Raw genomic sequence first — 22,037 nt, forward strand, 5'->3', positions numbered from 1 at the left:
TTTGGTGTCAATCGCATGAAAATCCTAGAAGGAGTATTTAAAAGAACATTGCATGGAACTTTCAAAAAAATCCAGCTTTGTGACTGACACACTTCCTGGCGCCTGCTGGTGGCGCTATACCCGGGAGTCACAATAGGCACATTGATGCGATTGGAATCTTCAGACGAACAAACACCCCGCGTGTCATTACAATAAGACATTTTTTGCCTTAGATATTAGACACTTCCTGTTTCTATGATTTCGCCACAACTTTGTCGGCTCGCCATGGCAGAACCGTTCGAGATATTAAAAATCCCTTCGCAATTTAGCAAGTCCAATGTCTCGACATCATGTTTACTACTTTTGGTGTCAATCGCATGCATCCTCTAGGAGGAGTATTCAAAAGTTCAACGCATGCATTTTTTAAACAATCCAAAATAGCTGACTTCCTGTTGGGCGGAGCTTAAATGTTAGAGGGCGAAAGTTGTTCGGGTCGATGAGATCTATATGCGTACCAACTCTCGTACATGTGCGTACATGTTTGCACGATCTGTGCATCAATGTTTTTTTTTGCATTACAGGGGGCGCTACAGAGCCCCCGTGCCACGCCCGTGTTCCAGCCTTTGCCCGTTCGCAATGACGGACGACTCTGACGTCTGTGCCAAATTTCAAGAGTTTTCGAGTATGTTAAGGCACCCAAAATGCCCAAAAGTGTTAAAAAAAAAAAAATAAAATAAAAAAAAAAATAATAAATATAGCTGCAAGCAGCGATGGCGGGCCCTCGCACGTTTTTTTACCGCTACACGGTGCCTCCGAGAAAACGATGCACGGTGGGCATGTGCATCAAGTGGGTAAATATCAGTGGACTATTTCATGTTGCTACTGATCCATTTAGGTACTGTAGGTAAAAGAAACCCCACATTTTAGACAAATGGGGGCGCTAGTGAGACACTAAATAGACATGCCTTTATCTGACGTTTTTGTCAACACTTAACAGCCGACAACTCTGATGTGTTTGCCAAATTTAAATTTAATCTAAGCACGCCAAGAGCCTTAAATATGCCTGAAATAAAAGTAAAGTTTGACGTGTTGCCATGGGATTCCTTCGCAATTTAGCATCTACAATGTCTCAGCATCATGTTGACCCCTTCTGGTGTCAATAACATTATTTACCTAGAAGGAGTATTTAAAAGAACATCGCATGCAACTGTAATGCTTAAATATGCCTTTAAAATGAAAGTAAAGTTTGACACGTTGCCATGGGAACAGCGTTCGAGATATCAAAAATCCCTTCGCAATTTATCATCTACAATGTCTCGTCATCATGTTGACCACTTTTGGTGTCAATTGCATGATTTTTCTAGAAGGAGTATTTAAATGAACATTGCATGGAACTGTCAAAAAAATCCAGCTTTGTAACTGACACACTTCCTGCCGCCTGGTGGTGGCGCTATACCCGGGAGTCACAATAGGCGCATCGATGCGATCGGAATCTTCAGACGAACAAACACCCCGCATGGCATCACAATAAGATATTTTTTGCCATAGATATTAGACACTTCCTGTTTCTCTGATTTCGCCATGACTTTGCCGCTTCGCCATGGCAACACCGTTCGAGATATCAAAAATCCCTTCGCAATTTAGCAAGTCCAATGTCTTGACATCATGATCTCCACTTTTGGTGTCATTTGCATGAATCCCCTAGGAGGAGTATTCAAAAGTTCACCGCATGCATTTTTTAAACAATCCAAAATGGCGGACTTCCTGTTGGGCGGAGCTAAAATGTTAGAGGGCGAAAGTTGTTCGGGTCGATGAGATCTATATGCGTACCAACTTTCGTACATGTGCGTACATGCTTGCCCGATCTGTGCACCAATGTTTGTTTTTGCATTACAGGGGGCGCTACAGAGCCCCTGTGCCACGCCCGTGTTTCAGCCTTTGCATGAGCCTAGTGGTACGGGACTCTGACATGTGTGCCAAATTTCAAGAGTTTTCGCGTATGTTAAGGGACCCAAATTAGGTCAAGTGTTGAAAAAAATAAAAAAAAAAAAAAAAAAAAATATAGCTGCAAGCAGCGATGGCGGGCCCTCGCACGTTATTTTACCGCTACACGGCGCCTTCGAGAAAACGATGCACGGTGGGCATGTGCATCAAGTGGGTAAATATCAGTGGACTATTTCATGTTGCTGCTGATCCATTTAGGTACTGTAGGTAAAAGAAACCACACATTTTAGACAAACAGGGCGCTAGTGAGCCACGAAATAGACACGCCTTTATCTGACGTTTTTTTCAACACTTAACAGCTGACAACTCTGATGTGTGTGCCAAATTTAAAATCAATCTAAGCACGCCAAGAGCCTTAAATATGCCTGAAATAAAAGTAAAGTTTGACGCGTTGCCATGGGAACAGCGTTCGAGATGTCAAAAATTCCTTCGCAATTTAGCGTCTACAATGTCTCAGCATCATGTTGACCACTTCTGGTGTCAATCGCATGAATCCTATAGGAGTAGTATTTAAAAGTTCACAGCATGTAACTGTCAGTCTTTAAATATGTGTAAAAATGAAAGTAAAGTTTGACATGTTGCCATGGGACCAGCCTTCAAGATATCAAAAATCCCTTCGCAATTTATCATCTACAATGTCTCAGCATCATGTTGACCACTTTTGGTGTCAATCGAATGAATATCCTAGAAGGAGTATTTAAAAGAACATCGGATGGAACTGTCAAAAAAATCCAGCTTTGTGACTGACACACTTCCTGGCGCCTGGTGGTGGCGCTATACCCGAGACTCACAATAGGCACATCGATGCGATCGGAATCTTCAGACGAACAAACACCCCGCGTGTCATCCCAATAAGACATTTTTTGCTTTAGATATTAGACACTTCCTGTTTCTCTGATTTCGCCATGAATTTGTCGCTTCGCCATGGCAGAACCGTTCGAGATATCAAAAATCCCTTCGCAATTTAGCAAGTACAATGTCTCAGCATCATGTTCACCACGTTTGGTGTCAATCCCATAAATCCCCTAGAAGGAGTATTCAAAAGTTCACCGCATGCATTTTTTAAACAATCCGAAATAGCCGAATTCCTGTTGGGCGGAGCTTAAATGTTAGAGGGCGAAAGTTGTTCGGGTCGATGAGATCTATATGTGTACCAACTCTCGTACATGTGCGTACATTTTTGACCAATCTGTGCCCCAATGTTTGTTTTTGAATTACAGGGGGCGCTACAGAGCTCCCTTGCCACGCCCGTATTCCAGCCTTTGCATGAGCCTAGTGGCACGCGACTCTGACGTGTGTGCCAAATTTCAAGACTTTTCGAGTATGTTAAGGCTCCCAAATTAGCACAAGTGTTGAAAAAAATAAAAAAAATAAAAAAAAAAAAAATAATAAATTCGAGCAAAAACAATAGGGCTTCGCACCTTTCGGTGCAGGCCATTCTGGCCTGCTCCTCGGTGCTCGGGCCCTAAATATAGCTGCAAGCAGCGATGGCGGGCCCTCGCACGTTATTTTAGCGCTACACGGTGCCTCCGAGAAAACGATGCACGGTGGGCTAGTGCATCGAGTGGATAAATTTCGGTGGACTATTTATGTTGTTACTGACCCAATTAGGGACTGTAGGTAAAAGAAACCCCACATTTTGGACAAATGGGGGCACAAGTGAGCGACTTAAGAGGCACACCTATCTCTGACCTCTTTGTCAACACTTAACAGTTGACAACTCAGATTTGTGTGCCAAATTTGAAGTTAATCTAAGCATGCCAAGAGGCTTAAATATTTCTGAAATAATAGTAAACTTTGATGCATTGCCATGGCAACAGCGTTCGAGATGTCAAAAATCCCTTCGCAATTTATCATCTACAATGTCTCAGCACCATGTTGACCACGTTTGGTGTCAATCGCATGAATATCCTAGAAGGAGTATTGAAAAGTTCACTGCATGCAACTGAAGGGCTTAAATATGCCTTTAAAATGAAAGTAAAGTTTGACGCGTTGCCATGGGAACAACGTTCGAGATATCAAAAATCCCTTCGCAATTTATCATCTACTATGTCTTGGCATCATGTTGACCACTTTTGGTTTCAATCGCATAAACATTCTAGGAGGAGTATTTAAAAGAACTTCACATGGAACTGTCAAAAAATCAACCTTTGAGACTGACACACTTCCTGGCGCCTGGTGGTGGCGCTATACCCGGGAGTCACAATAGGCACATCGATGCGATCGGAATCTTCAGACGAACAAACACCCCGCATGGCATCACAATAAGACATTTTTTGCCTAAGATATTAGACACTTCCTGTTTCTCTGATTTCACCCAAAATTTGTCAGCTCGCCATGGCAGAACCGTTCGAGATATCAAAAATCCCTTCGCAATTTAGCAAGTCCAATGTCTCGACATCATGTTCTACACTTTTGGTGTCAATCACATGCATCCTCTAGGAGGAGTATTTAAAAGTTCAACGCATGCATTTTTTAAACAATCCAAAATAGCTGACTTCCTGTTGGGCGGAGCTTAAATGTTAGAGGGCGAAAGTTGTTCGGGTCGATGAGATCTATATGCGTACAAACTCTCGTACATGTGCGTACATTTTTGGCCATTCTGTGCCCCAATGTTTGTTTTTGCATTACAGGGGGCGCTACAGAGCTCCCTTGCCACGCCCGTTGTCCAGCCTTTGCCCGGACCTGATGGCCGACGACTCTGATGTCTGTGCCAAATTTCAAGACTTTTCGAGTATGTTTAGGCACCCAAAGTGCCCAAAAGTGTTAAAAAAAAATAATAATAATAATAAAAAAAATAATAATCCGAGCAAAAACAATAGGGCTTCGCACCTTTCGGTGCAGGCCATTCTGGCCTGCTCCTCGGTGCTCGGGCCCTAATAAATATAGCTGCAAGCAGCGATGGCGGGCCCTCGCACGTTATTTTTCCGCTACACGGTGCGTCCGAGAAAACGATGCACGGTGGGCAAGGGCCTCAAGTGGGTAAATATCAGTGGGCTATTTAATGTTGTTACTGACCCATTTGGGGACTGTAGGTAAAAGAAACCCCACATTTTAGACAAACGGGGGGGGGGGGGGAGCTAGTCAGCCACTAAATAGACACGCCTTTATCTGACCTTTTTGTCAACACTTAACTGCCAACAACTCTGATGTGTGTGCCAAATTTAAAGTTAATCCAAACACGCCAAGAGCCTTAAAAAAGCCTTAAATAAAAGTTAAGTTTGACGCGTTGCCATGGGAACAGCGTTCGAGATGTCAAAAATTCCTTCGCAATTTAGCATCTCCAATGTCTCAGCATCATGTTGACCACTTCTGGTGTCAATCGAGTGAATATTCTAGAAGGAGTATTTAAAAGTTCACTGCATGGAACTGAAAGGCTTCAATATGCCTTTAAAATGAAAGTAAAGTTTGACACGTTGCCATGGGAACAGCATTCGAGATATCAAAATCCCTTCGCAATTTATCATCTACAATGTCTCAGCATCATGTTGACCACTTTTGGTGTCAATCGAATGAATATCCTAGAAGGAGTATTTAAAAGAACATCGGATGGAACTGTCAAAAAAATCAACCTTTGTGACTGCAACACTTCCTGGCGCCCGGTGGTGGCGCTATACCCGAGACTTACAATAGGCACATCAATGCGATCGGAATCTTCAGACGAACAAACACCCCGCCTGTCATCACTATAAGACATTTTTTGCCTTAGATATTAGACACTTTCTGTTTCTCTGATTTCGCCATGACTTTGCCGCTTCGCCATTGCAACACCGTTCGAGATATCAAAAATCCCTTCGCAATTTAGCAAGTCCAATGTCTTGACATCATGATCACCACGTTTGGTGTCATTTGCTTGAATCCCCTAGGAGGAGTATTCAAAAGTTCACCGCATGCATTTTTTAAACAATCCAAAATGGCGGACTTCCTGTTGGGTGGAGCTAAAATGTTAGAGGGCGAAAGTTGTTCTGGTCGATGAGATCTATATGTGTACCAACTTTCGTAAATGTGCGTACATGTTTGCCCGATCTGCGCACTACTGTTTGTTTTTGCATTACAGGGGGCGCTACAGAGCCCCCGTGCCACGCCCGTGTTTCAGCCTTTGTCTGTTCGCAATGACGGACGACTCTAACGTCTGTGCCAAATTTCAAGAGTTTTCGAGTATGTTAAGGCACCCAAAATGCCCAAAAGTGTTAAAAAAAATAAATAAATAAAAAATAAATAAATAAATTCGAGCAAAAACAATAGGGCTTCGCACCTTTCGGTGCAGGCCATTCTGGCCTGCTCCTCGGTGCTCGGGCCCTAATAATAATAATAAATTCGAGCAAAAACAATAGGGCTTCGCACCTTTCGGTGCAGGCCATTCTGGCCTGCTCCTCGGTGCTCGGGCCCTAAAAATAATAAATTAGAGCAAAAACAATAAGGCTTCGCACCTTTCGGTGCAGGCCATTCTGGCCTGCTCCTCTGTGCTCGGGCCCTAATAATAATAACTCCTTGAAGAACAATAGGGTCCTCACACCCCGGTGTGCTCGGGCCCTAATTATAACATAACAATGAAATTCAAATTATACATTCGATCAAATGACTTTTATTAGATTAAGCATGGTTTGCGCATGCGCACAGCTGAAAACGTGACAGAAAGTTCTGGGAGAGACCGAACTGATTGAATGGAAATTATGAAAGGAAAAAATATTTTCTCGCTCTGAATGTTGTTAAAAAAAGTTGTATTCATGACTAAGGCTTGAGTATATTGCATTTCTCTGCTGATAATTAACGTTAAATGAATCACCTCAATATGTGATACAATACGCTGATTTTCCCGCTCAGAGTTTAGGTTAACTTTGTCCTACTGGCTCTGCTCCGGGCGATTAATGGCAATATGAACGTGGATTTTATATGTTTTAAATTTGCGAAGGCAGAAATGTGTGAGGAACTGTGGACGGATGAACCCAATCGCAGGCGGTGTCGGGGAGAACAGAACAGACTTTATTGACATAAAACAAAAACCCACAAGGGGGTACACAACATCAAAACACTATATACTGACAGATAACACTAAACTTGACAAGATTGGTCGACTAGAACCCACACGAACACGAGAACAAATACAACTGACCTGCACAGAACTAAGGACACAATAACATTATATAGAAAAAAAACAAACAAGATAACGAGGGGGAACAGGTGATGGAAGAAAACCAATGATTACTAATAAGTAGGAGAACGAGGGGTCGGGGACAAGAGACAAGACACTGGAGGCACATGACCCAATAATCAAGGCCATGAACCTCCACATAGAGCATGGGACTGCCAGAACCCTGCCATCATGACTAGATATAAATACAAAACAAGACTCCTAGGCAGGATCCTGACAAAATGAATGTTAGAAGATGATGAATGAAAAAGAGTTTGCATGAAATGCAAAAAAATTTGTTTGAACTAAATGGTTTCTGAACATTAGGTCAATGTAAAATCTTTATTGTGAATGGTTACTACAATTTTATTAAGTTAATCCAATGTTTCACTTTTTACAGTGCAGGGTCCCATAGAGTTTTAGCTTGATTGAGCGCTTGAAATAATTTTGTAGATTGATGTTTTCTCATAACGGGACTCCTAGGTCTAGATATAGTAAGTGAAGTGTGACAAACTGATTGGAATTTCAGAGACTCACCACCGCTGGGGATTTTGACCGTCTCCTCTGGCACCGTGTTAAACTTCTCTGCACTGCTGCTGGAGCTTATCAAGTCAGGACCAGTTCGTTGCTGCAAACCAATAACTGACAATGGTGTTTCTGGGAGTTATACCGAACTCCTGTTTCCAAGAGCCATCAGTCGAAGGGCCAGCTCAAGCGGCCATGGCAGCACACGGGCTGAGTTGATCATAGCAGTAGCTCAAGCCAATGATTGAGCGGCTGGCACAGACAGCGCCGGCAGTGGCAGAAGCGGGTGTAATAGAAGTCCCATATCCTCTGTGGTGAGAAGGTTGTTGTGGTGTGTTGCCGACTGCACTGCATGGAATGGCAGTTCCACGATATCTATCTGTGCGCTGGTAGCAAGCCCTGGGCCGGGATTAAGTTCCACATCGCCAGCGAGTAGCAGTACAATGGTAAGTTGAGTGAGCCCAATACGTCAGTTAGATGGCATTTCAAATGATCTGGCTTGTGCCTTTGTATATCCTGTAACACTCCGCAACTATTTATAAGTCACGGAGTGTACAAAAATAAGAGAGGGGAAGATGCTCTCCTTTAAAACAGTAAAATACGATAGCAGAATATAAGGAGACAGACACAATAACTTTTAACTTGCCCAAGTGTATTATACAAAAGACACATATATATATACAATCCCAAAATATATACAGGACAAACAACGAGTAATACAATGAATGTGCGTGTATGGGTGTGCGTGAAAGTTTCAAGTTCAGTATATTTACAAGTGCGGATAAGTCCCACCGGTGATGATAGCAACCAGCAGCATAATCCAAAATAGTGAGTGTGAAGGTGTCCTCCAAGGTGAATAATCCCAACAAATGATCAATTCCTCAAGGAAAGGTATCTTCACAGTGACAGCAAATGTGTACAGTATTCTTAGCGATCGCCAGCCAACCATTAACACGCTGTCCCGCACGCCGGAACCGGCGCCATATATGGCCAATACGGAAGTCAACCGGCAATCTCACACGTGATGTGAGATCGCCGTGCAAACTCTCGCGATAGCGAGGGACGGGACAAAACACTAAACAGAAGGGACAAAAACAGTACAGGTGGAGATAATAAAGACATTTAACAAGACGCTAATATTAACAGCGTATAAATAGTCATCTCCATATGTGGCTACGCTACATAGACCCCTCCCCCAGCCAGCGGCGTCTGAGGAGAACCTCCGTTCTAGCGATTAGGGTAAACCACATAATAATTTCTGTTTTAAGTGGATGCCCCAACAAACAGTGTAATTTATTGACCCTGTTTTTAAATTACTTTAGCTGGACCCTCCCACTTGGGCGCTAGCTTTGCAGAGGATATGGTAGCAGCAAAGGAGAGAGGGTGAGCTCTAATCCAGACCAGATCGCCCGGCTGAAATTGCGCATCTTTCCGTCGGGTACTGAAGAGTCTGGCTTGTCTGGTTTGATGCATGACCCCTCGTTTTTTCCTCCTTTGCCATTAAGTTTTGCCTTTCAATCAGGTTATCAGATGCTTGGTCCGTATCAGGTGGGTGGAGGATGAGACGTTCCAGCGGACCTCGTATCTGCCTGCCCAGCATGAGTTCAGCTGGAGTTTTTCTGGTGGTCTCTTGGTGGGCAGTGTTGATGGCATACCGCAATTCGGGCAACATATGATCCCAGGTTTGATGATGCTGTCCCACGTATGACGCAATCATTGCTTTCAATGTCTGATTGTTTCTTTCTGTTGGGTGTGTTGGTGAGTGGTAATTAGTGGTGAGTTTTAGCGTGGTTCCCCATGTCCTGCAGAAGTCTGATAACACGCTGGAGGAGCATTGGTCTGAGACGAGGTATTTGGGACCCCCCCAACGGGTGAATATTTCTTCCCGGAGAATCTTTATCACTCTGTGTGTTTGGCGGTCTCTGAGGGCAAACAATTCGACCCACTTTGTGTGATAATCCACCAAAACGAGCAGGTAAGCATTTTGTTTCTTGCTAGGTGGAAAGGGCCCCATAAACTCAATGCCCAGGGTGTGTCCTGGCTCTGTGACTTGGGTGTGTTGTAAGTAACCACTGGATTTGGTGTTCTCTGGTTTGTGTTTCTGACACCTCTCACAGTCCTTAACATGCTGCCCTACATCTTTTCGTACCGTAGGCCACCATGCCACCTCCAACAGCCTCAGCAGTGATTTCAGCCTCCCATGATGTCCGCCCAGAGGGTTGTGATGGTAGTAGTGGAGAAATTTTGACGTTAGTGATTGTGGCACTACCAACTGAAACTTTTCTCCCGTGTTCTTTGAAGGAACTCTCCGATACAACACCCCTTGGTGGCACTCAAAGGAAATCTGCTGGTCTTTATGAACCGACTGTAGATGACTGATGGTGCTGTCTGTGATTTGTGCTCTGACTATCTCCTCCAGGTTGTCCGTGTCATTTCCTGACGTGATGGTCGGAGGCAACTTGGGTAATGATGGGAGATTTCTTGTGGAAGGTAAAGCATAGTGTAGGGTTAATGCAGCATTGTTGACAGGTGCAGGTGGAAAAACCTTGGCTCTGGCTGACACCGGGGTTTTAGGCTGAGGGATGGATGCCGTATGAGATGTGGTTGGAGTGACTGCTTGCAAACGTGAGAGTGAGGGTGTCCGAATTTTCTTCATCTGACGTTCCCATTTTGCATCTCTCCTTAGGAAACAGTCGATGATGGCCTTTTCCAGTCTCTCCAGGGACCTCTGAAAATGGTCTGCCAACCCCTCTAATCTAGCGTCCAATGCCTCCCTTAAACAAGTTTCCCGGTTTAGTGTACTGTCAATGGACTGTTTAAAGTCTTGCTTTAAAGACTGTACCTGGGTGCTTAGGGCCAATAAATCCCCCTTAAGCTGTACAACATCTGTTTGCATTATTTGTACCATATCCACATTCAATGTACAACAATCATCATCAGAATCATCATCATCAGAAGTGTATAATGAATTTAACATTGATGTTATTTCAGCAGTTGGATTGTGTCTATTAACAAATGGGCATGATGTAAAATCTGCATCAGCAACATCATTTTTGTTTGTCTGTTGAATATCATTGTCTGCATTTACATTTGGTACATCCATATTTACAAAAGCAATGGGCATAACAGTGTCTGCAAAGTCTACATACATATTAAACTGTAACTGTAAATAAAGAATACATTAAACAGAGCGATCCCCGTACGGGCCACCACTATGTAACACTCCGCAACTATTTATAAGTCACGGAGTGTACAAAAATAAGAGAGGGGAAGATGCTCTCCTTTAAAACAGTAAAATACGATAGCAGAATATAAGGAGACAGACACAATAACTTTTAACTTGCCCAAGTGTATTATACAAAAGACACATATATATATACAATCCCAAAATATATACAGGACAAACAACGAGTAATACAATGAATGTGCGTGTATGGGTGTGCGTGAAAGTTTCAAGTTCAGTATATTTACAAGTGCGGATAAGTCCCACCGGTGATGATAGCAACCAGCAGCATAATCCAAAATAGTGAGTATGAAGGTGTCCTCCAAGGTGAATAATCCCAACAAATGATCAATTCCTCAAGGAAAGGTATCTTCACAGTGACAGCAAATGTGTACAGTATTCTTAGCGATCGCCAGCCAACCATAAAGCACGCTGTCCCGCACGCCGGAATCGGTGCCATATATGTACTAAACGGAAATTCACCGGCAACCTCACACATGACGTGAGATCGCCGGGCAAACTCTCGCGATAGCGAGGGACAGGACAAAACACTAAACGGAAGGGACAAAAACAGTACAGGTGGAGATAATAAAGACATTTAACAAGACGCTAATATTAACAGCGTATAAATAGTCATCTCCATATGTGGCTACGCTACAATCCATTGATGAGGACGGATTGACGCGCAGTCACGTGATTCATGTAACGTTCTACAGTTCCAAACCAAGCAGGGCTGTCAATCTGTTTGCATAGGTTTTCAGCTATTTTAGGTAAATATTAGCTTGTAATGTGAATGAATCACTATATTTACTATGTTTATAACTTGTTTTACTAGGGAGTGATGGAAATACAGTAAATCAGTTAATAAAGTTAATGGTGACCCAAACTGTGGTTATCTATACCAACTACAGCAACACAGTTTATATTTTATTTTTGTAGCAAAAATATGGCTATATAAATGGCTATCAATCTGCTAAAAACATAATTCCTACACTTTTACTATATTAAAATCACAAAAAAGATCGCCAACGCGGTTATTTGTAACAGTGAAGCATAACAGAAACACACTTAATTCATATTTAATTGAATTTATAGTACACATTAAATGTTAATATAATTATACATGATTTTCGAGGATACATCACTCGTATTACTTACCAAACACAATGAAACACGTAGCAGCATTGTGAAGCAGTGTGACTTTCTTATGCAGGGTTTCTGCAGGTTTTACCAAGTATAATTTAAGACTTTTTAAGACCTTTTTAAGACCATAATGAATTATATTTAAGACCTATATCACGACAATGAAGTTCAATTTTATAGTCCAGTGTGAATGCATCCATGTGTTTTTTAGAACCTTTTATCTTTCATGACAAAAAACAAGATGTATTTTCCAGGGGTGTGACAAGACACTTGTTCCGCAAGATGAAGAAGACTGGGTTCACGAGAATAATATCAGACAAGATTTTTTATCTTTGCTTATATTACAAGTTTTTCACCTTAAACGTCATACAAAGTTTTAAGAAATCCCCAATGATTAAACATATGAAGAAAAATAGCATTAAATTAACTAAAATCACATAGTTTTAAAATGTTTTAACCAATCTAGGGGTTTCACTAACCGTTATTTTGGTAAGGATGATGATCAAGTAATCTGATATTTTTTGGTAATAGAAATAGAGCTAAATGGGCCAAAGCCTTTACAATGACAATAATGATGAGACAATAATAATTCAAATAATGTATAATGTGCATAAAATAAACACATGGTTTTATGTAACAATGTTAAAATATTAGGTGTGGTTACCCAGATAGAGTTTAGATTAATCCAGGACTAGGTCTTATTTATATTAGGACATTAAAGGAGGATTTTTTTAAATATAACTTACAAAATACATTACTGGTGTGCATCTTTAGACAAAACAATGGCAGTGAAATATTTTATGGTAAAAATAGAAATAGTTAAATTGATGAGACCAGAAGTAAGGGAAAGAGTGTAGTAGACCTATTATCAGATCCACACTCCGGAGCAGAGGGGGCGCTAATGCTCCTATAAGCTAGATGCCAACCGCCATTAAAAGAGAAAAAGAAGACAGGCTTCGTTGGCAATGAAGCCAAACGTTGATCGGTTGTCTGATGGAGCAGAAGCCGCGGTGCTTAAAACTGCTGATGCAGATTCGCATGCTGTGGTGCTCTTTAGGACTACTCTGCTGTAGGCATAACAGAACGGAGAAATGCCGAGTGTTTTCGACAGGTTTCTGCAGCGGCTTTATGTTTCTTACATTGCATGTGTGACACAAAAGCTTTGATGCCCTTTGTTCCGAGTTTTAAAACTTAAACAACTTAAAAAATAAACAATGGACCCCGTACGCTAACTCGTGTTTACCACGGAGCAAAATCAGTTTTCATTCATTAAAACTCACACTTTTCTGTATTTGCTTATACCCGGTCCACACACTTTAGCGAACTCCCCGCAAACTTGTGCTTTAGTAGATTCCACCTATTCAGTTTTTTCTGACACATGAGACGAACATGTATAAAACAGTTACAATCTTCTTGGCGGTGTTGGTTGGTCAAAATTTTAAGACCTTTGATACGCGGATTTAAGACATTTTAATGCTTATTAAGGCCTTATTTTCATACTACGGAATTTAAGACTTTTTAAAGATCCGCGGACACCCTGTTATGAGGCATTTAGCTTCTCGCTGTTGCCCCCTAGTGTTACTCGTAAAAAAAAGATAAGTATAAAGTAGATGGCCACCACCAGTAATACATATTAAACCATTAAATCTATATTATTCACACATTATACACAACTCATTAAAATATACAATTTTTAATAGTTATTATTAACGATAATCATTACCTACAGTGGAGTTCATAAAATATCACTGTTGATTAAAATGTCAGAAAATGTAAAGAGAAACTGTAATTTCATCCTTTTTTCCAGCAGGTGCCGTTGAAATGAATGGGCTTCAGTGCTGCGTTTGGAACTATGCGTCACTACATGACACGCTGTTACTTCCGCATTGCATTCTTACAACGGACGTCTTTGTGAGTGTCGTAACTCTCTTATTATACGACTCTGGTTTATACAAACAGCACAAACCACACGCAGAATCTGCCAGACTGCATGCGTGTTCGCTCATTTCGGTATTATATTATTCATCATTGTCTCTATAACTTGCACGTCATTTTAAAACACCTTTTTATATGTACCTGCTACAAATGTTTGATACAATTATTACTTGTGACCACAAAAAAATGTTTTGACTCATAGACTTATTTTGTTAGTTCAGCTTACTTTTTAAAAACATTCAAGGCAATCTGTTTTCTAGGATTTCTCTGAGCGAACACACATGAGTCAGCAGTCCCCACTAACAATAAATACAGTATAAAATATTTTTCAAATATAAAAATTAATACCAGTAACACATAGCAAAATACTTACATGAAGGTTCAAAATATATAAATAGTAACTATAATTATGTTAAGTTCACTAGGATACTTGCAGTATAAAAACTACTAGTATAGTATACTAGTATATGTCAAAGTGTTTAACCATTAAAGAATAGTAAAGATTCTTTTATCGCCTCTAGAAAGCACCATTGTTGAATAACAGGCATGAGCAGAATCACATTAACACATCAACTGTCCCAAAGAAACACGGTGTAACATTTTTTGGATTTATTGAATAAATTTGTTCTTTTTGAACCTCAGGTGACTTCCGGGTACTGAATTCAAGCCACAGTACACTATAAAGACTATTCCTTTAAGCATGGTGGTGCAAAAATTATTGTATTGTGATGTTTTTTTCATACTACTGTGATGGGCCTATTTGTTGTATACAAGCGAACATGGATTAGTTTGAATACATCAGTATACTTGAAGAGATTATGTTGCCCTTTGCAGAAGAGCCTTTACATTGGTGTTTCAACAAGACAGCAACCCCAAACACACACAAGCATAAGGACAAAATCTTGGTTCCAGACAAAAAGGATTGAGGTAATGGAGTGGTCAGCTCAATCCCCTGATCTCAACCCCATTGAAATCTTCTGGGGTGACATTAAAATGCAGTTTCTGCAGCAAAACCTAAAAACTGACAGGAACTGTGGATCCTGGGCTGAAATATCTGTTTCTAGGTGCCAGGAATTGGTTGACTCAATTTGACACAAATGTGCAGCAGCACTCTAAAAATGGCTGGGATATTTTAATGGGAAAATATTGGATAGAACACATGCTGGGTTAGAAATTACCCCGTGCTGGATTAAAAATGACCCAATGTTGGGTTGTTGTTATGCAACCATGGGTTATAATAACCCAGCAGTTGGGTTAAAACAACCCAGCATTTGGTCAATTTTAATCCTTTAAAATAACAAGACAGACTTGATGCATTTTGTTAATGCTTTAATTTGTTACATGGCAACTCTGCATCGCATTCTGTTACATTTTTCTGGCTGCTTTATGTCTGGTCGACACAAAACACACTTTAAGTGGATCATAAGTAATGAGTTAGGGGGATTTTTTCTGTATAGGTTGATACATTCTTTTGTTTGTTAGTGAAAATCCTATATAGCCCACCTTTAAATTAGGTTGCTTTAAATTGGAGTTTTCAGGAAAAAAAAACTTTTACAAAGACCTTGTTGACCTGGTTGTATACATTTTTCTGTTCTCCCAGTTGCATCCCTCACATCCCATATCACATATTGCCCAAATTATAGTGAAGATAGAGCCCTAGTAATTAATGCTGTTTTCATGCACAGCCATGGCCCTCACGTGCCTGTGTTTGTGCAGATAGATGAACTCTTCACATGTCACACTGACAATGTATTCTGTCATTTCAGAGATGCTGGTCTCATCTCATCTCATAACACCCCATTACCTCTTCCCACACCTCCCATATTTCTCTTCTCCTGTCTCTCTCTCTTACTTTGCTCTAAATGTAGAGAGGTAATTCAGCAATGAATCACCTGACACTAATGTTAAACAGCCATAGACCCCACATCACAGATAGCAGGAATTTATGTGTTTGCACAATAAGAGGTAAGAGCAGGGGCGGAGTGGGACCAAAAAATCTACCGGGAAATTTCGTATACCACCGGCCCTCTGTGGTAAAAAAAAAAAGTGTTGTAGCCTAAAACTAGGGTACTACAAATCGTAATCAATTTGCCCCCCCCAATAAAAACATTTTCATAATAATAATAAAATCATTAAATCATGGCTAATTTTCCTAAACGAGTAACTATACAAAATGATACCTGTTTGAAAGACGGAGATGCGCACCTCAATCAGCTATTACATAACAGAGCGAGGCCAGAGATGAATGTGCTCATAAACGGGAGTAATATGGAATAATTTGTGCCTCTTTGAATAACTGTAAGAATATTTCCTTTAAATATAATTTTTGTCATATAAAGTTTTGAGAGATAATAATGTTTTTTTCCACGGTTATTGCTTATTTATTTTTACGTGTTTGGCGCATTACCTCAGAGTTTATTTCAGTAATATTGCTTTTTCCCCCGCTAATAATAATACAATTTATGTGCCAATCCTGCTTCCTTGTCTTTTTATTAATTTCATTATGCTGTAATGTTAATTTATATGTGGATATTATATAATCTCGTCTAATATTCAAATCATATCTGGAATAATGTGTGCATCTTTGAATAGTTCATTTGAAAACAATTTTTGTCAAAGTTTTGAGAAATAATAATGTTGTGAGGATATTTATATATTCAAGTTGAATACTCTCGTCTATTAATATGGAAATCTAATAGTAGGAAATATAAAATGTGATACTGCAAAGTTAACCTTCTAAATTTTATTTATGATATATAGCCATATGGAGATAAACCTTTGCAAATGTGCTGATTTTATCCATTCAAGTAATGACCACCAGGCTAGAGATTTTAAACATCCTTAATCCACACTTTCTATCAAATAGTCCCCGCTTGATGGATCAATCCGACCGCATATGTAGCCTACTGCAATAAACAGGCATTCGGCGACGCGGCTTTTCACATCAAAGGCCGACAGGCCATGGCAATTTGGAGAGGGGCCGTTCAATAATCCCTCTATATTAACTTGGACCTGCCGAACAGGTTGATCACTTTTATATACTGTGTTGAGCAAAGAGGCTGCACAGTTTGACCAGAGGGAAGTGGCCGCACATCAGGCCACCAGACGGGGTTGCTATATAACTTGCAATGTATAACTTGTCAGGAATTAGAGGACACAAAACACGAACCCAAATTCAGACATAAATAACAAGGGGATTTATTATAAAAACAGGGGAAAAACAGGAAAACAAAACCCACGAGGGGGCAAAACAAGACAAGGGACACAACACTACACTAAACTGACACTAAACTTTAACAATACTAACAATAAACTTCTCAAACACAAAACAGATCTAGACTTGGATATGATACAAAACTTACAGGAATCGACAGGGCATGAGACAAGACGAACGTGCACAGAACAGCAAACACAAGGACATTAAATAGGGACAAAGTAAATCACATACACCTGGAAAATAATCAAGAGTAAGGGATCGGGGAAAAATGACGAGACCCGGGAAATGCGTGGTCAGAAAAAACCAATACTACAACCACACATTTCCCACATAGAACATATGTACTGTCAGAACCCTGCCATGCTAAACTAGATCTAAATACCAACAGGATCCGGCAGGATTCTGACAGTACGCCCCCCTCCAAAAGGCGGCTACTAGACGCCCTCAAGGGGGAACACTAAACATGGGACAAGACAGACTGCATACAAGACATGATCCATGAAAACATAACAAAGACTAACAAGGGCAAACAGGCAATAACAACAGTGGGATTGGGGTGAGACAATAAAAATAATAAACAAGGGAGGGGGGGGTGGGGGAACACAAAAGTTCATAGGAGGTAGTCCAGGGTGGGAGGGTGGGGAAGGAGTCCGGGTGGATCTAGAGTAAGTCCTGGGAGGGGCATGGCAGGAAGGTGCAAAACCTGTCCGGGGCTGCGCTGGCTGCGCACACGGCTGGGGCTGCGCTGGCTGCGCACACGGCTGGGGCTGCGCACACGGCTGGGGCGGCTGCGTCGGCGGCTCTGGGCTCTGCGGCGTCGGCGGCGGCTCTGGGCGCTGCGGCGGCGGCTCTGGGCGCTGCGGCGGCTGCGGCGGCGGCTCTGGGCGCTGCTGCGTCGGCGGCCCTGGACGCTGCTGCGTCGGCGGCCCTGGACGCTGCTGCGTCGGCGGCCCTGGGCGCGCTGGCGGCTGCGTCGGCGGCTCTGGGCGCGCTGGCGGCTGAAGTGGCTGGGCTGGCAGAACAGGAAGCTGAGGCTGGATAGACGAAGGATGTGGCGGAGACGCCACCACTTCTTTACTCCTCTTCTTCTTCCTGTTCCTGGGTGCAGAAGGTGCAGGGGGGGAAACAGGAGTAGACGTGGATGAGGTAGATTTGAGAGAGGCCCCCAGGGTCGGAGAGGCGGGAATAGAACTCAGTCTTATTGACCCCGCGATGAGACCCCTAGAGACCGATGGCTGCGGACCGACTGCCAACTCCTCCTCCCGGGGTCGTTGCTGTAGGTTGAGACGGTCCACCATCTCCCAAAACGGCATAGAGATAAGAGCCGCTCGTTCGGAGATGGGAGGACGATTGTCGAGACCAGCCAGGAGGTACCTGTTGACCATCCGGTCCGAAAAGCAAGCCCTCCTGTCCAATACCTTTTGGGCATAGTCCTGCAGGCTACGCCCCCTCTGGGAAGGAAACATCCCCATTCCAGAACGTGAATCGGCGATGAGTCCATTCCACCATTCTGGATCCTCGGCCATAGTCTGCTGGGTTCTGTTTTGGCACGTTCGTTCTGTCAGGGATTAGAGGACACAAAACACGAACCCAAATGCAGACATAAATAACAAGGGGATTTATTATAAAAACAGGGGAAAAACAGGAAAACAAAACCCACGAGGGGGCAAAACAAGACAAGGGACACAACACTACACTAAACTGACACTAAACTTTAACAATACTAACAATAAACTTCTCAAACACAAAACAGATCTAGACTTGGATATATACAAAACTTACAGGAATCGACAGGGCATGAGACAAGACGAACGTGCACAGAACAGCAAACACAAGGACATTAAATAGGGACAAAGTAAATCACATACACCTGAAAAATAATCAAGAGTAAGGGATCGGGGAAAAATGACGAGACCCGGGAAATGCGTGGTCAGAATAAACCAATACTACAACCACACATTTCCCACATAGAACATATGTACTGTCAGAACCCTGCCATGCTAAACTAGATCTAAATACCAACAGGATCCGGCAGGATTCTGACATAACTATTATCAGACCAGCCCTCGCAGCCTCAAAACACTACCGGCCCACCGGGAAATGTCCCGACTCTCCCGATGGCCACTCCGCTACTGGGTAAGAGCATCTACGAAGAGCTGTGAAGTACAATAATCTATTTGCTCAGTGCTAAGAGCTGATCATTTAATCAATATGTGCTGCATACTATCGTTTTTGTTTTTAATTGTACAACAATTGTACAATTATTATTATTATTATAATTATTAATATGTGCTTTTTCAAACCTATTGCTGTGAATTTGTTCTTTTAAAGAAAATATTATGTTTTGCTGCCCTACAGCACAGTTAGTCAAAACTTCAATAGCACCAATTATCCGATTCACCATTTGGTGTTTCTTTTAGTGTGTAGGTGTGTATTACATGGTAATGATATGCAAAAGGTACATACTCTGAAGTAAACGATGATGTACACATACGATTCAAACAATCCCCCAGCACGTTTGACCCCTAAAGTCAGTATGATAATGTGTACAATTATCCTGCTTGAAGTTCACTTGAAGAAGTGGGCTCAGGAGCTTTTTAGTTGGGCTTGAGCACAGAATATTGACGTGCAGACCTGTGAGGGAATGGATGGGAAATTTCGCCCACTTTTTTCACTTTTTACATGTATGCAAGAGTCAAAGTACAGTGCATGTGATGCAAATTTCGTCATCAGAACAGTATGTGTGTACTGTACATGCACCTCTGGATTTTTGTAACTGCACATACTTTGTTAATGAAGGTCGCGCATACATGTACAGTAGTATGCGCATACGAGTCAAATTAAGTAGGCTTTGCATGGCTGTGTATACTTGGGCCTTAACACTTTACTGTAAATGTCAGCCCATTCTCACGAAATGCATATAAATAGCACGCAGTGTGCAATACATACGCCAAATTCCAATTTTGCATGCATAAGGTACCCCAGTTTTCTTACTGCAACAGAAGTTGCTACTTCTGAAAAGCCAAAGATGCAACCAAAATTGATCAATAATAGCCATTAAAAATAAACTAGGAGACAGCGATAAGACAGCAAGGTCTTAATTTGACATGAAATCCAGGAGTTGTGTTCATGTCATGTGAATACTGTGGGGGTAGTCTAGATAAACACAGACGACCAGAGAATGTGCTCATTTCTCATGAATGCAGATGACCCTGACTATATCAAATATTAAACCTTTAATTCCTCTGCTGACTGATGTTGAGCTCTGATAAACTGCAGAAAGAGATAAGGTTTCATTCTCTCTGTTGGCTAAATGCTTCAATAGTGTCTGTCTGTGGAGTGCAAGAGAGGGGCGTACCTTAAAAGTGGCGTAACTTTTAGCAGGGGGCGGAAATTTAAGTTGTCCAAGTCACACAGAATCCCGCGAGATGTCAGACTTCCGCTAAACTGACACGGCACATCCGATAGCACGGAGGAAGCTTCATAAGACGCTCGGATGGTCTTATATTGTCTCATCCATCGTCATTGTTAACGTGGGTAGACAATATGGCCATATACGGCATATATGGACATATTTACCAACCTAAAATTATTAAAGTACCGAGGCATACCAATATTTAAATCGTGAACTGTTACACAGTGAGGGTGATTTCGTTTTTTTTTTTTTTTTTTAGTAAATGTGCACCTCAGACAGTTTAATATGTATTAAACCAAGATTAAATTCATTTGCAAACTTGCAAAGACTTAATTCTTTTTAAGTCTTAAGAGGAATCTACAGAGCTCACGTGGTTTTATAAGAAATGGCTAACAGATAACATCTGGTGATATTGTAAAGGTTTATAAAAATAACTATTCACAACAGTAACATTGTAACGGTGTATAAAAATAACTATTCACAACAGGTAACATCTGGTGACATTGTAAAGGTTTATAAAAATAACTTTTCACAACAGGTAACATCTGGTGACATTGTAAAGGTTTATAAAAGAATTATTCACAACAGGTAACATCTGGTCACATTGTAAAGGTTTATAAAAATATCCTTTCATCAAGATCACCCTGCAATAAATTATAACACAGCTTTATGAGAGTCATCAGGAGGTGATCTCAAGTGTATAGCTGGAAGCTGTTGATGTATGTACAGTATTAGTAAAGTGCACATGAATGCATTTTATAATAATAATGCATCCAATGTCAACCCTGTGTAGAGCTGAGAAATGTGGTTGTTTCTCAGCAGCAGTAATGTCCAATGGTGCCAGCTCAACACATTGGTGCAGTTTCCCAGGCAGGGCTTAGTCAGGGGTGCCCAAACTCAGTCCTGGAGGGCCGGTGTCCTGCAGAGTTTAGCTCTAACTTGCATCAGAGCACCTGCCAGTAAGTTTCTAGTATGCTTAGTAAGACCTTAATTGGCTGCTTCAGGTGTGTTTGATTAGGGTTAGAGCTAAACTTTGCAGGACACAGTTTGGAAACCCTTTGTTTAGATCAGGGGTGACCAACCCTGTTCCTGGAGATCCACCCTCCTGCATATTTCAGCTCCAACCCAGCTTTAACAAACACACCTGACTATAATTTTAAGGTTGCCCTGAAATGCTTGATTGCCAGGTTCAGGTGTGTTTGATTGGGGTTGGAGCTGAACTCTGCAGGACAGTAGATCTCAAGACACAGGTTTGGTCACCAATGGTTTAGATTAAACCAGGACTGGGCACTTATATTAGGACATTTTAGTTTTTACAAACAAACCTTACAAAAACAAGACTGGTGTGCATCTTGAAACAAAACAATGGCACTGATATATGTTGAGATGTGTCAGTACAAGGTGTTTTCTTAATTACAGTAGCTCAAACATGCATTTTAGCCCAGGAACAGTATAAGCCCTGTCT

The sequence above is a fragment of the Misgurnus anguillicaudatus genome, chromosome 2 (assembly GCF_027580225.2).
Source record: "Misgurnus anguillicaudatus chromosome 2, ASM2758022v2, whole genome shotgun sequence".
Lineage (NCBI taxonomy): Eukaryota > Metazoa > Chordata > Actinopteri > Cypriniformes > Cobitidae > Misgurnus > Misgurnus anguillicaudatus.